This window comes from Eulemur rufifrons, chromosome 27 (assembly GCF_041146395.1).
Source record: "Eulemur rufifrons isolate Redbay chromosome 27, OSU_ERuf_1, whole genome shotgun sequence".
NCBI classification, from domain to species: Eukaryota; Metazoa; Chordata; class Mammalia; order Primates; family Lemuridae; genus Eulemur; species Eulemur rufifrons.
Genome location: NC_091009.1, coordinates 30906253 through 30918874, shown reverse-complemented (window position 1 = coordinate 30918874; position 12622 = coordinate 30906253). Strand labels below are relative to the sequence as shown.

Here is a 12622-nt window from a genome sequence, read left to right as displayed (position 1 = left end):
GTCAAATATGTGTGTCTTTTTTAAAATATCCACAGTACTGTCCCTATTTGATAGTAAAAACTCTGCTACGGACAATCCTTCCTGTGAGGAGCCTGGCATCTGCCGCGTCAGCTGGGAGGTTGTGCCAGGTTGGGGATCTCAGAGTCGGTGACTCCATTTTGGCCACCCAGACACAGAGAAGTTGCTAGGGGCCAGGGAGCATGGGACTGGGCCAGCTGAGCTGCCGTAGGGGCTTGAGTTTGACACACAGCACAGGCCACCCTGCACCTCCATGAGGCCCTGTCCCTTCCTCCACGAAGCCGCATCCGGTCTGAGCCCTGCTTTGGGAGTCCTTGCTTCTCCCCAGCAGGGACTAGATTTAACTGCCCCGCTGTGATGGAGACCCCAGAGCAACCGGGACTTAAAGGGATGCTGTGATGTCCTTCCCTGATGGTTTCTTGAGAGGAAGAGTCTGTGGTCTGCATAGTGGAAGGGTTTTCGGGAAAGCACCTCTCCTCCAGGGCTCCGGCCCACGAGCCCTCCAGAGTGCAGGGAGGGAGCCGGCCCTCTGGAAACAGTCTGTACCTGCCCTGCAAACACATGCCACTGGGGACCAGCCCCTGGGTTATTTAGCAGCAAAAGTCTTTGGCTCCTCTGCTAGAATCACGAGAGGCAGCCAAGGGGCACGGGGCCTGGTGAGACCGGGCCCTGGAATGCATCTGTCCTAGCCTCCTGCCCCAAGGCCCCGGGGCCAGCTGCACTGCAGGCCTTGCAGGGCTGTGGAGAGGGAGCCAGGGCAGAGCGCGCCCCTCACACTCACTCTGGCTCCCAGGGAACTGGCTTTGACCCTTCAGATCACCCTGGGGCAGACATGATGGTCACTTTACTGGACCTTGATCTGAAGGGAGAGGAAGAAAGGAGAACGCAGACAGAATGTAAAGGAGGAAAGCCGGTGGGTCAGCCCTTTTAGGATCTGCCCTCAGTCCGCCGGAATTCCCTCTCCCGCTCCCAAATGCCGCCAAGTTAAGAGTGGTGTCACAGACTCCGTCCACTTTGGGAGCTTGCAGGTGAAAAGCTGGATGGAGCAGCCGCTCCAAGCCCAGTCTAGAGGTCAGGCCCCCAGGGCAGACTCCTGCCCTCCTCCCCTCCTCCCTGCCTTCCCGAAGTGTGCACCCGTGGAGAGTTTTGAAGCCCACTGCGCACAGTCCGGCTGCCCCCGCAGAGTTCCCGTGCTGCTCACAGCTTCAGTTACAGCGAAACTGGGATCCAGAGAGATGACAGCTTAACCAACTTCATGGGCAAGTTCAGGAAAACCTGGGTTTCAGACCCGATGGTCTCACAGGGGCCACCAAGTCAACGTCATTGTGTCTGACCTTCCCCATCAGGGGCCAAAGCAGCCCCTCTCCGCCTGCCCAGCGTCCCAGGTGTCTGAGTGTCCTGCTGTCCACAGAACCTCACCCCCCCCACCCCCACCCCCGCCACCTCCTCTCACCAGCCCCCTTCAGACCCAGGACTCCCATTCAGAACCTTCCAGCCAGGACTCAGTTTCCAACATGTTAACCCTCTCCCTTCCCTGACTGACACCCCACCTCCTGACCTCTCCCCTTCGTCCTCATCCGGGACTGCTCCCCACTCCCCCCAGGTGCTCCCCTACGCTGGGGCCAGTGGGTGAGGATCTGCCCAGTGTCTGTTCCTGAGGAGGTGTGCCAACCCTTTAAAAAGAACCTAATGAAAAACAGGCTGGGGGAGGAGGGAAAGGGCTGATTAATCATCGGTTTCCTCCAAATAGCCAGGAATGAGTGGGGCTGGGGCTTGTCGTAGCTCGTGAAGCCCTGAGAGCTCAGACGTTGCCTTAAAAGGAGAAGGAGCCCAGAGTCCTCCCAGCATTGGGATTTCTGTTGAGCTGAGAGCTCCGCACATAGCAGAGCTGTTTCCTTCGTGCTTATCTGAAAGGGGGACCGGGACAACGTCTTCTTGCTTCTAGAACTGGTGGTACATCCTGGTGACTTCCAGAGGTTATTTATTTGCCTGTGTTTCTGCCTCTAGGCCTTACTTGACCTTTCGTCCTGAATAGCAAGAGGGGCTTAGGTTAGATACAACAGAGAACCTCCATGGAGTGAAGGCCCACAGGCCTCTGGATGAGAGACCTAAGTAGCAATAGTCCCTTTTTCTCCTTGGGAAAAGCTTTAGGGCTAGGGGAAGCCCACAGGGGTGGTTTGGGGGTCCCGAGTAGAAGCAGAGGAATGGAAGGGATGACTTCCAAAAACCTCTGGTGACCTGTGACACCCTGAGGGACATAGTGATCAGGCTCAGAGGTAAGGGACAGCTTCTTGTCCCCACCTCCTCCAGGCCCTTCGGAGCAACATGATGTTGCTCTGTGTCTGTCACGGAGGCAGGACCCACGGGACATGCCTTTGGTAGGTTCGGATGGGCAGAACACAGCGTCTTCTCCCTGCCGCGGGCCCTCTGATGCTGCTTCCTCTAGAAGTCCTGTCTCACCAAACAGCGGAGAACTGCGCACCACCTCCGTCGCCAAGAGGCCAAAAGGGGAGAGGAAACGATTGTCTATGCAGACATCCCTTCAACACGAGAACTTGCTGGGGGCAAGGGCTGCACTCAGCACCCAGCCCCCCATGCCCAGTTAGTTCATACTGACCCTGCCCCAGGCCGTCCCTTTCCTTCCTGTGGCTCGTCACCTGAGGACAGGGCACCTCCCTCTCTGCAGAGCCGTCCTGGCCCCAGGCAGCCGCAGACGGACCGGGGAGAACGGCTCCAGCAGGAGCTGGGGAGGCACTTGCCAGCCGCCTGCCTACGGGGGACAGAGCCAAAGAGGACAGGGCTGAAAGGCAGTGACTGCACCCTCACCTGTGATGCCACCGCCATGAATTCAGGAGCATCGTTCCTCTCCCAAAGCAAGACCGAGGCGATGCCGATTCAGGTGGCTCCATGCCACTCTTGCCATGTCCCCCGGGCGGCCTGGGGGTGCCCTGAAGGCTTCCCCGCTGGGGGTGTCCAGGATGCCCCAACTCAAGTTCCAGGCTGGGGGCAGGAACTGTGGGGTCCCCAGCTCTGCTCTTGGTAGACTGTCTTCCCAGGCCTCAGCTGAAGGCCCTGAGGGCACTGACAGCCTCGGGGAGTGTGGCTCTGGCGACACTAGAAGGCAGCAGTGTCCTCACCTTGCACTGGGCCGTGGCTGCTTCTCGTTTCTCCCGAATCAAAGTTACATTTACCAGGGAAGCGCCAGGCAAACATGCGCCATCTCCCAGTCCTGCTCCGGTGCACAGACCCCTTACCACCTGTCCCTCCCGGTCCTACACCAGTGTCCCCCACGCTCCTGCCATGGAGCTGTCCAAGCAGAGGGCTGGGGCCCTGGCCCCACTCCCTCCAGCCACCAGGGGACTTCCTGACTTCAGGCACTGCAGCTGCCAGTGTCATCTGTCTGTACAAGGGAGGGCAGCGAGGAGCTGGCCACAGGCTGGGGGGCCTGCCCATGGTCCCCTGGAGGGCAGCCCCTTGACAGGGCTGGTGTGACAGGCAGGGCAGGCAGCAGGGTGCTGGGCGAGCAGGGACCAGGGGAGTTCACCCCTCTATCTCCCGCCTTATTCCACGTGGAGTGACACCTCTTTTATTGTCTTCCACCAAGAAGAAAGATGCTAGTTGCCATTGTTGGTGGGGATGATGTCTGTCCCTCTCCCACTCCACCCTGCCTCTGTCACCATATGATCGGTGTGAGGGAGGGGAGGCTTCTCACAACAGCCTCATCCCTTCCCAGCTTTAGGGCAACGGGCACGTGTGGAGACCTGTACTTGTTGGGCCTTGTGTCTGGCCTGTGGTCTGTCCTCTAGGGCCAGGCCACCAAGAATCCTGGGGCCTTACTTAGTCGTGCATTCACAGCTTCACTCACAGGAGGCTTCTATCAACGCCATACTAGGGGCCGGGCGCCGTGGCTCACGCCTGTAATCCTAGCACCCTGGGAGGTCGAGGCGGGAGGATCGCTCAAGGTCAGAAGTTTGAGACCAGCCTGAGCAAGAGCGAGATCCCCGTCTCTACTAAAAAAAAAAAATAGAAAGAAATTAGCTGGACAACTAAAAATATATATATAAAAAATTAGCCCGGTATGGTGACGTGCACCTGTAGTCCCAGCTACTCGGGAGGCCGAGGCAGGAGGATCGCTTGAGCCCAGGAGTTTGAGGTTGCTGATGCCACGGCACTCTAGCCCGGGCAACAGAGCAAGACTCTGTCTCAAAAAAAAAAAAAAAAAAAATGCCATATTAGGGACACAGTGCTACATGAGACCGGTCTTGCCCTCGCAATTTAGGGGACGTGGCAGAGAAGGGGACAAACTGACACCAAAGTGTGTGCAGCAGAGGGTGCTGAGGACGCGGACGCCCCCAGAGCAGGCTGCTTCCTCCAACGGCTTCCCTTCAGGGCAGCAGGACCAATGCCATCTCCCTACAGGGCCCAGGCAGTCCCCTTCTCAGCCATCCCCAGACTGAAGTTCCTCGGTCCCCCCCGGCAGTGGCTCAGGGACTAGGCCTCGGCTCCTCCCGGAAGCCCTTTCTTTGCTACCCCAGACTCTTGCAGGGCACCCTGAGCTGCTTCCCCTGTTTCAAAGTCCTCCGCTCTGGGCAACATTGTCTCCACGGCCCTTGGCAGGGTGGGTGCTGAGGGACCCCGTCCACTCACCCCTCCTAGCTATAAGGGGCCTACGGGGAAACTGAGATTCCAGAGATGGGGCTGGGAAGGGGGGAGGAAATGGGAAATGGGTGAGAGTAAACCCTCACCTCCTTGGAGTTAACACCTCTGGAAACATACTTCCTGGAAGGTTCCAGGGCTTGTACACAGAGACCCACACATAGACTGAGCTGCTGCCCGTAACTGGAGTACAACTAATCCCCTAAGAAACGGGCGCTCAAAACAGAATTGCTAATTTGGGGTTAAAGCCTTTGTTATATGATGGGGCTCCAGCACTGCCTTCTGACTGTGCTTTCTGAGACCACCGGCGACTCGGCGTGGCTGGAGCTCCCAGCCCTTGACCGAGGCAGGAGGGAGTATAGGAATGCCCAGCGAGGGGCTCTGTCCATTGTAGGTGCTCTGTGAATGCTTGTTGGCCACCACAGCAGAATGCACCATCCCCAAATAATCCACAGGGGGACCGTGAGAAATGGAGAGGCATCTGGCTCAGAGAGGCCCCACCCGTGCCCCTGCGTGGCCCCCCAACGCCAGAGCCCAGCAGAGCTCCCGGCCGCCCTGCTCCCAATCCGAAGCCCTGTTGATAGTCTGAGAGCCGGTCCACACCAACACACACGACAAGCAACGCTGGGGGCTTGTGCCCCTCGTTCCCCAAAAGAATGCGGCCATTTGGGAACAGCTCGGGGCTTCAGAAGGGTCATCCAGGGCACCCCCCAGGGGAACGTGTGTACCTGGTAAGCTCTGGGCAGAGAAGCCAAGGCCCATGCAGTCACAGAGCTAAGAAAAGCTGTGCTCCTGCAGGCGTCCCAGATGCCTCCTGCTGCCCCGTCCCCACCCTGCTTGACCTCCCTCTGGCTTCTCCCTGCTCGCCAGGAGCCAGCCCACTTGTGGGCATGTGCAGCAACTCCTGGGGCCACACACGCGCTCCAGGGCCTGGCAGAAGGTCCGCAGATGGCCAGACAGTCTGGGGATGGCCATCCGTCCTGCCAGGGAAGACACCAGGGGAACTCTAAAACCACAGGAACTCACTTCATAGCTTGGAGCCGCATTTCCACAGGGCGTGGCCCCCACCCTGGCTGCCAGCCCACCTGAGGGGCACGTTCTACAACCTGTGTCCCACCGCTTTCGCGGGTGCTGGGTCCAGGGAGCCTCCCAACAGCTTCCCAACGCCGCACCCTCATCAGCACAGGAGCTCGCTCCCTGTCCGACAGGAGCTGACCTCGGTGAGCGCGGCCGACGTGCTGCTCCACGAGCTTCACAGACAGTCACCAATTTGGGCAACTCCACAGGCAGCGAGTGTTTTCATCCCCATTTTACAGAAGAAGAAACTGACGCGCAAGATCACACAGCTATTCCATGATGAAGCAAGGATTCAAGTTCAGGTTCTCCGGCTCTCGAGTCTGAACTTTGAACCTGTATAGGACACTGTCTTGTGTGAGCGGGGCTGCACGCCACGCCGTCTTCCACCTGCACGCCGGGTCCAGAGACGGCCCTTCCCCCAGCCGCCCAGCACCAATATAAGAATGTTAATAACAATATCCACAGCCACCATTGAGTGTTTACAAGGTGTGAGACACTGAGCTAGGTTTACACAAGTCATCCGTGTAATTTACCCCTCAGCACTGGCGTCCGAAGTGGGCAGAGCTTGGTGAGGCTCCAGTCGCAGCAAGAGGAGGCCCGAGGCAGCGGCCCTTTCGGGGACCGCTGGTGGGAGCCAGGGCCCTTCACACTCGGTGACCTTCACTTGTGCCTTCTGGTCTTCCTTTTCCACTGTTCCCTATATACTTCTCTGTGGTCTTAGCAACCATCATATAACTGTAGCACCGAAGAAATAAACTGCTGAAAATTCTCCACTTCTGGACAACGGGGACTCATGGCTCCCGGGGGTCGGTGTTGACATTTTCTGCATTTTGTCAATGATGTCATTCTTAAACAAATTATGTAAGTAGTAAGTGGAAGGACTGGAGTTCAAGCTCGTATCTCCTGGGTTCTAATGCACATGCCCTTACCTACTACGCCACGCTTCCGTTGTCGCGGTGATGCACCAGGGGATGAAAGCCACACTCCTGCAGGAGCTCCCGCAAAGCACACCACGCACACACAGAGCCCCCGTGGGCGTCCGATCACTCGGCCCTACACACGCTTACTGAGGGCCAAGGCACTGGGCTCAGCTCGGGGGACGCAGAGACGGATAGGGCGGGAATCTCTGCAGTGGCTGGTGAATTGAATGTCACCCCCAAGCTGTGGGGGCACCCAGCGTTCCCGTGGACTTTGTGTCCGGGCTGGGAGGAGGGAGCACCTGGGAGGAAAGGGGCCCTTGGCTTTTGCCCACCTCTTGGTGGGCTTCTGGAAGGGCAGCAAGAGCCGCAGCACTGCTGCTCCGGGCCAGGCCGTCTCCCCCAGTTGCCATTCCCTTCCCTGGAAAGCCTGGCGCTAAAGCTGTCAAGGGGTGCCATGGCAGTCAGGATTCCTCCTACTCTGTGGCAGAGCGTGGTGGCACATTCGGTGCAGGAGCCCAACCACCCAAGCTTGCCCATCGTCATGGCACCATTCACAGTTTCCAGTTTCTTCTTCCAGGCCTGACTATGGAGTGGGGTACAGTTTTCCCACCCCCATTTATTTCACTTTTAGCCTCGAAGTTCATGCACACAGGCCATTTCAATTTAAGGGTCTCATTGCCAAGCACTGGGAAAACTAACCCAGGAAAGTGACAAACTAAGGTGGCACACAGTGCGGACCCAGGATATAGACCTTGACTCCTGTTGGGGTGAAAACTAGATGCTCAGTGGGCTTCTGACCTTGGTTGTACCCTCTCGAGGCTGCCTTCTCCCCAACCCTGCCCACCAAGAGGCACCAAAGGAAGGCAGCGTGAGCCGTGCTTGCTTCTACCAGGCCCTGCTCCTGCCACCAGGGCTTCTGTGTCCCACTGCGGGTGGAGGACGACAGAGGGCTTCTGCGGCGAGGGCCCGAGCTCCGGCCTGCACAGGCAGCGCCGCTCTGCTTTCTGCTCGGGGCCTGTGAAGAGCCCATCTCTGGGGCTGACGGTCCTAGTGGCAGATATTCTCTGCCGACGAGGGGTCAGCTCCAGGGCTCTCTGCAGATCTAAATGTCTTGCCAACTGGTCTGGTGACTCATACTGGGAAGCTTGTAGCAAACCCCATTTTTGGAGAAACCAGGAAACCTCTTTGGAGAGACAAACAAGTCGCTTTAGCACTCTGCTCTCTGAAATGCCTGGCTAGTGCTTTCTGCTGCTTCATCTCATCCTAGCACAGACGAAAACCCAGGCCAGTCTGGAAAACTCTGTAAAGATCTACACTCACGCAAGCTATTTTTCCCAGAGCGCTGGGTCCCACTCCGGTCCCGGAGGGGGTGGCAGGAGGAACATGCTGTTCTCTTGCTGCCTGGGGCTGTGAGCAGGGCCCTGGCTCTCACACACTCCCCCCGTCCTGTGTTCTAAACAGAAAAGGCTCCAATGGCCTCATCAGGGCCAGCTTCATGGGAGTTTGACCTCTGAAGTCCCACAAGGCCCCATGCGCAGAAGGGCCCTCGACTGGGTTCAATGCTCTGCAGTCTCCGAGCTTTCGCTTTAAATGAAAGTCTTAATCACTCTTGAACAGGGGGCCCCAGGACCCCACATTTTCATTTTGCACTAGGTCCTACACATGCTGCAGCCAGTCCTAGACTTGATAGAAAGGCAGGAGCAGAGGATGTCCTCTACCTTCTGGAACGGCAGCCCCTGCCCTCACTGCGCTCCCTCCATCCTCCCTTCCTAGGGTGTCTCCGATCAGCTCCCTCGCCACCCCCTCCCTCGCTCCTGCTGTGCTTGGGGCCACCATCCTCTGCCTCCCAGGTGATTCCCTGCCTCCTGCCTTCCTTCTCCTTCAGCCCTCTGCACTCTGCACCAAGGAAGAGCTTTCAAAAATGTGAATCTGGTCAGTGGCTCCCACGCTTTCGGGATGAAATGCAGACTCCTGAGCTGGGCACACCAGGCCCTCTGTGGCCTGGCCGGCAGCTCTCTGCGCCCCCCTGCCCCACGCTTGCGCTCCCGGCACAGTGAGGGGCAAGTGCGTCGGCCGTGCCCAGCCTTGCTGCCTGTAAGTGTGCTGCACCCCCTCTAGCATGGGTGTCCTCTCCTCTTCTCTGCCTGGCGCATTCTTCCTTTCTTCCTCCTCCTCCTTCTTTTTAACGTTTTATTATGGGAAATTCCAACTGGACGCAAACTAGAGAGAACAGCATAATGAACCTATTACCCATTGCCCACCTTCAACAGTTCTTGACATATGGCCAATCCTGTTTCATCTATGTGCCCGCTCGTTTTTCTCCCGCCCGCAGATTATTTATAAGCAAATTCCAGATATGTCATTTCATGCATACATATTTCAGCGTGTACCTCTAGAAGACAGAAACTTTTTAAAAGGTGTCTATGATACCATTATCTTGCCTAAACAATGAATAGCAGTAATTCTTCTTAATGGGCTAGCAACACTCAGCCCCAGGGCCCTCTCGCTGCCCTCACCCAGCCCCTGCGTTAGGAGCCCTCCGCTGTGCCCCTGTGCAGGCCGAGCGCAGGGCGACCTCTGCACTTGCCACCATGCTGAGCCACTGGAGGGCAAGGACCCGTCCTTATTTTGATCCTCAGTGCCTGACAAAGCACTTTGCAATTAACAAATATTTGCTGGGATGAAATGCAAATATTTCAATCCTACCTACAGCGTCCCTACCAAGCAGTTTGTGCTTGAACATGTCCAGTGACAGGGAGCTCAGTTCTTCCAGAAGCCAAGCTTTTTATCTTCTTCTTCTTCTTCTGTAATCTGACTCTATCTCAGAAGGCCCTTCTGGTTCTGGTTATGGCCCTGGGGCCATACAAAAAAAGCTACCCCTTCTCTTCTATATGAGGGCTCTCTATGTATTTGAGATTACTATGCCCTCTCCCTGAGGCTGTTCTTCTCTAGGCTAGAAAATTTCATCTCTTAGACCAAGCCCATCATTCCAGCCTGACCAGAACTTTCTGGATCCTGATTCTGCTATTTTAAAGCTCACTGCAGGTCAGGCATGGTGGCTCATGCCTAGAATCCAGCACTTTGGGAGGATCACTTGAGGTCAGTAATTTGAGACCAGCCTGGGCAATATAGTAAGACCCCATCTCTAAAAAAATTTTTTTGAAATAAATAAATAAAAATGCCCACTGTTCCTCTCAGCTTCAGATAAACTGCAAGTCTAATAGGTCTGCCTTCTAGATCTTATGCCCACTGGACAGGGCAGAGTCTAGGGCACAACTCTCTGGTGCCCTACTACACACCTCCAGGGAGCCACCAAGCAGCATCCAACTGCACCTCCTTCCATTCCACATCTCTCCAGCCTGGCCACTAAGCTTTTTTTTTTTTTTTTTTTGAGACAGGGTCTTGCTCTGTCACCCAGGCTAGAGTATAGTGGTGTCATCATAGCTCACTGCAGCCTCAAACTCCTGGGCTCAAGCGATCCTCCTGCCTCAGCCTCCCAAGTAGCTGGGACTACAGGCACATGCCACCATGCCAGGCTAATTTTTTCTATTTTTGGTAGAGATGAAGTCTCATTCTTACTCAGGCTGCCACTAAACTATTGTGAGACGCCTCTTCAACATCTTTCTGAAGTCTCCAGAGGGGCCCAGGACTGTGGAGGGAAGATGGAAGATATTGGCTTCAATGCCACCTCTGCCTGCCACTGACTCTTCTGGGGGGTTTTTACTGCAGTAAAATGATATACCTTGAGCCACCATTTCCCAGGCCTTGTGGGTTGTTCTGGAAAGACCTCATGCTGCAAGGCCACTAACAACTCCCAAATGCGGCTCCCTTCTAGCAGCTGAGGCCCTAGGAGACACAAGATCTTCTGGGCCAAGGCCACAGAGACGGGATTCCCTTGCTAGCTGAGGAAGTCAGAGCTGAAGAACAGCTGAGCGCCAGGCTGAGTCTTTAAGCTCGAGGCCAATTGGGAGGTGGGTCTGGTCATTCCGCTAGGAGGGAAAATGAGAAGTCAGGATCTAGGGGGAAGAGAGGCAGCCAACAAGGATGTCAAGCCATTCAATCAAGGATGCCAAGTGGTCTTACGCAGTGAAAGACCCAGCAAATACACAATGCGGTCATGGGGAGGGGGGTGCCTGGAGGAGGTGGGAGTAAAGCTTTAGAGGTGGCCTCCTACCAAGGACGTCATTTGGGCATAGGAGACAAGAGGGGACAGAACAGGCAAAAGCTTGTGATTTACGGGAGCGCGGCACATCCAGGGACCATTGAGGAGTCCTTCGTAACTGGAGCGGGGCAGAGGAGGTGGGGGTGGGACAGGAGATCAGAATTGTGCCCTGGAGCCAGATCACAACAGACTTTATACACCACGTGAAGGCAGTGGGCAAGGGAGGAGCATATATATTCTTTTTTTTTTATTTTTTTTTTATTTTTTTTTATTTTTATTTTTTTTTTTTTTTGAGACAGAGTCTCACTCTGTTGCCCAGGCTAGAGTGAGTGCCGTGGCTTCAGCCTAGCTCACAGCAACCTCAAACTCCTGAGCTCAAGCGATCCTCCTGTCTCAGCCTCCCGAGTAGCTGGGACTACAGGCATGCGCCACCATGCCCGGCTAATTTTTCCTATATATATTTTTAGCTGTCCATATAATTTCTTTCTATTTTTAGTAGAGATGGGGTCTCGCTCTTGCTCAGGCTGGTCTCGAACTCCTGAGCTCAAACGATCCGCCCACCTCGGCCTCCCAGAGTGCTAGGATTACAGGCGTGAGCCACCGCGCCCGGCCGAGCATATATATTCTTAACCAGAGACATGACAACTAGATTTTCGTTTTAGAAAAATAGCTCTGGCAGCTGTTTGGAGAGTGGAGTTCAGGCTGGGAGAAACCGAGGGGAAGAGACCAGCAGGAGGCTACTGCCAAGTTCAGGCAAGATGTTATGAGATCCTGGACCAAGGCTGAGCAGTGAGTTCAGAGGGGGGAGATGCATTCCACAGACAGTTCTGCGGTAGAATTAATTAATAAGAGTCAGGGAAGTGGAGAAGGACAAGGAGGAATGAAGAATGACTCCAAGATCCCCAGTTTGGCTGACTGGATAGGTAGTGATGCTTATAACCATGACGGGGAATACGGAGGGGAAGACGAGGATGGCAATGGCGATGATGAATTGTTTTGGCCACAGTAGAATTTAAATGCCTAACAAGTTGGCATTAACAGGGATCTGAGGCTCAGGAAAGAGATTGGGGTTTGAGATGTAGGTTTGGGAGTCATAAGTGTAAAAGTAGCAATAAAACCCACAAAAGTAAATATGGTGACTTTGGAAAGTGAGTCGTCAGAAAGACCAAAGGGACTTAAGGAATAGGAGCGAGGAAATTGCCACATTATTTAATGAAATAAAACCCATTTCCTTTGAGATTGGCAAAACCACAATGAGACATACTTCACAGCTACTAGGTGTCTATAACAAAAAACAGATAATAATAAGTGTTGACAAGGACACAGAGAAATTGGAACTCTCGTACCTTGCTGTTAAGAATACAAATGGGGCACCCGTTTTGAAAAACATTCTGTCAGTTTCTCAAAAAGTTAAATATAGTTACCGTATGACCCAGCAATTCCATGCCTAGCTGTGTGCCCAAGAGAATTGCAAATACATGTCCATACAAAAGCGTATACACAAATGTTCACAGCAGAATCACTCACAATAGCCACAAAGTGGAAATCACCCAAAGGTCCCTTAACTGATAAATGGGTAACAGATGTGCTATATCCGTACAACAGAATAATATTCAGCCATAAAAGGGAATAAAGTACCATGCGATATAATGAATGAAGCTTGACAATATGATAATTGAAAGAAGCCAGATCCAAAGGGCCACATACGGTATGATTCTATTTATACGAAATGTCCACAGTAGAGAAGTCCACGAAGTCAGACAGTGGACCAGTGGTTGCCAGAGGCTGG

At 54.7% G+C, this 12622-nt stretch overlaps 1 protein-coding gene across 1 annotated transcript in view; it reads right to left on the bottom strand.

Moving 5' to 3' along the window:
• LMOD1 (leiomodin 1) overlaps positions 1-12622 on the bottom strand; it is a 33116-nt gene that overhangs the window by 3998 nt on the left and 16496 nt on the right. The window lies entirely within an intron of this gene.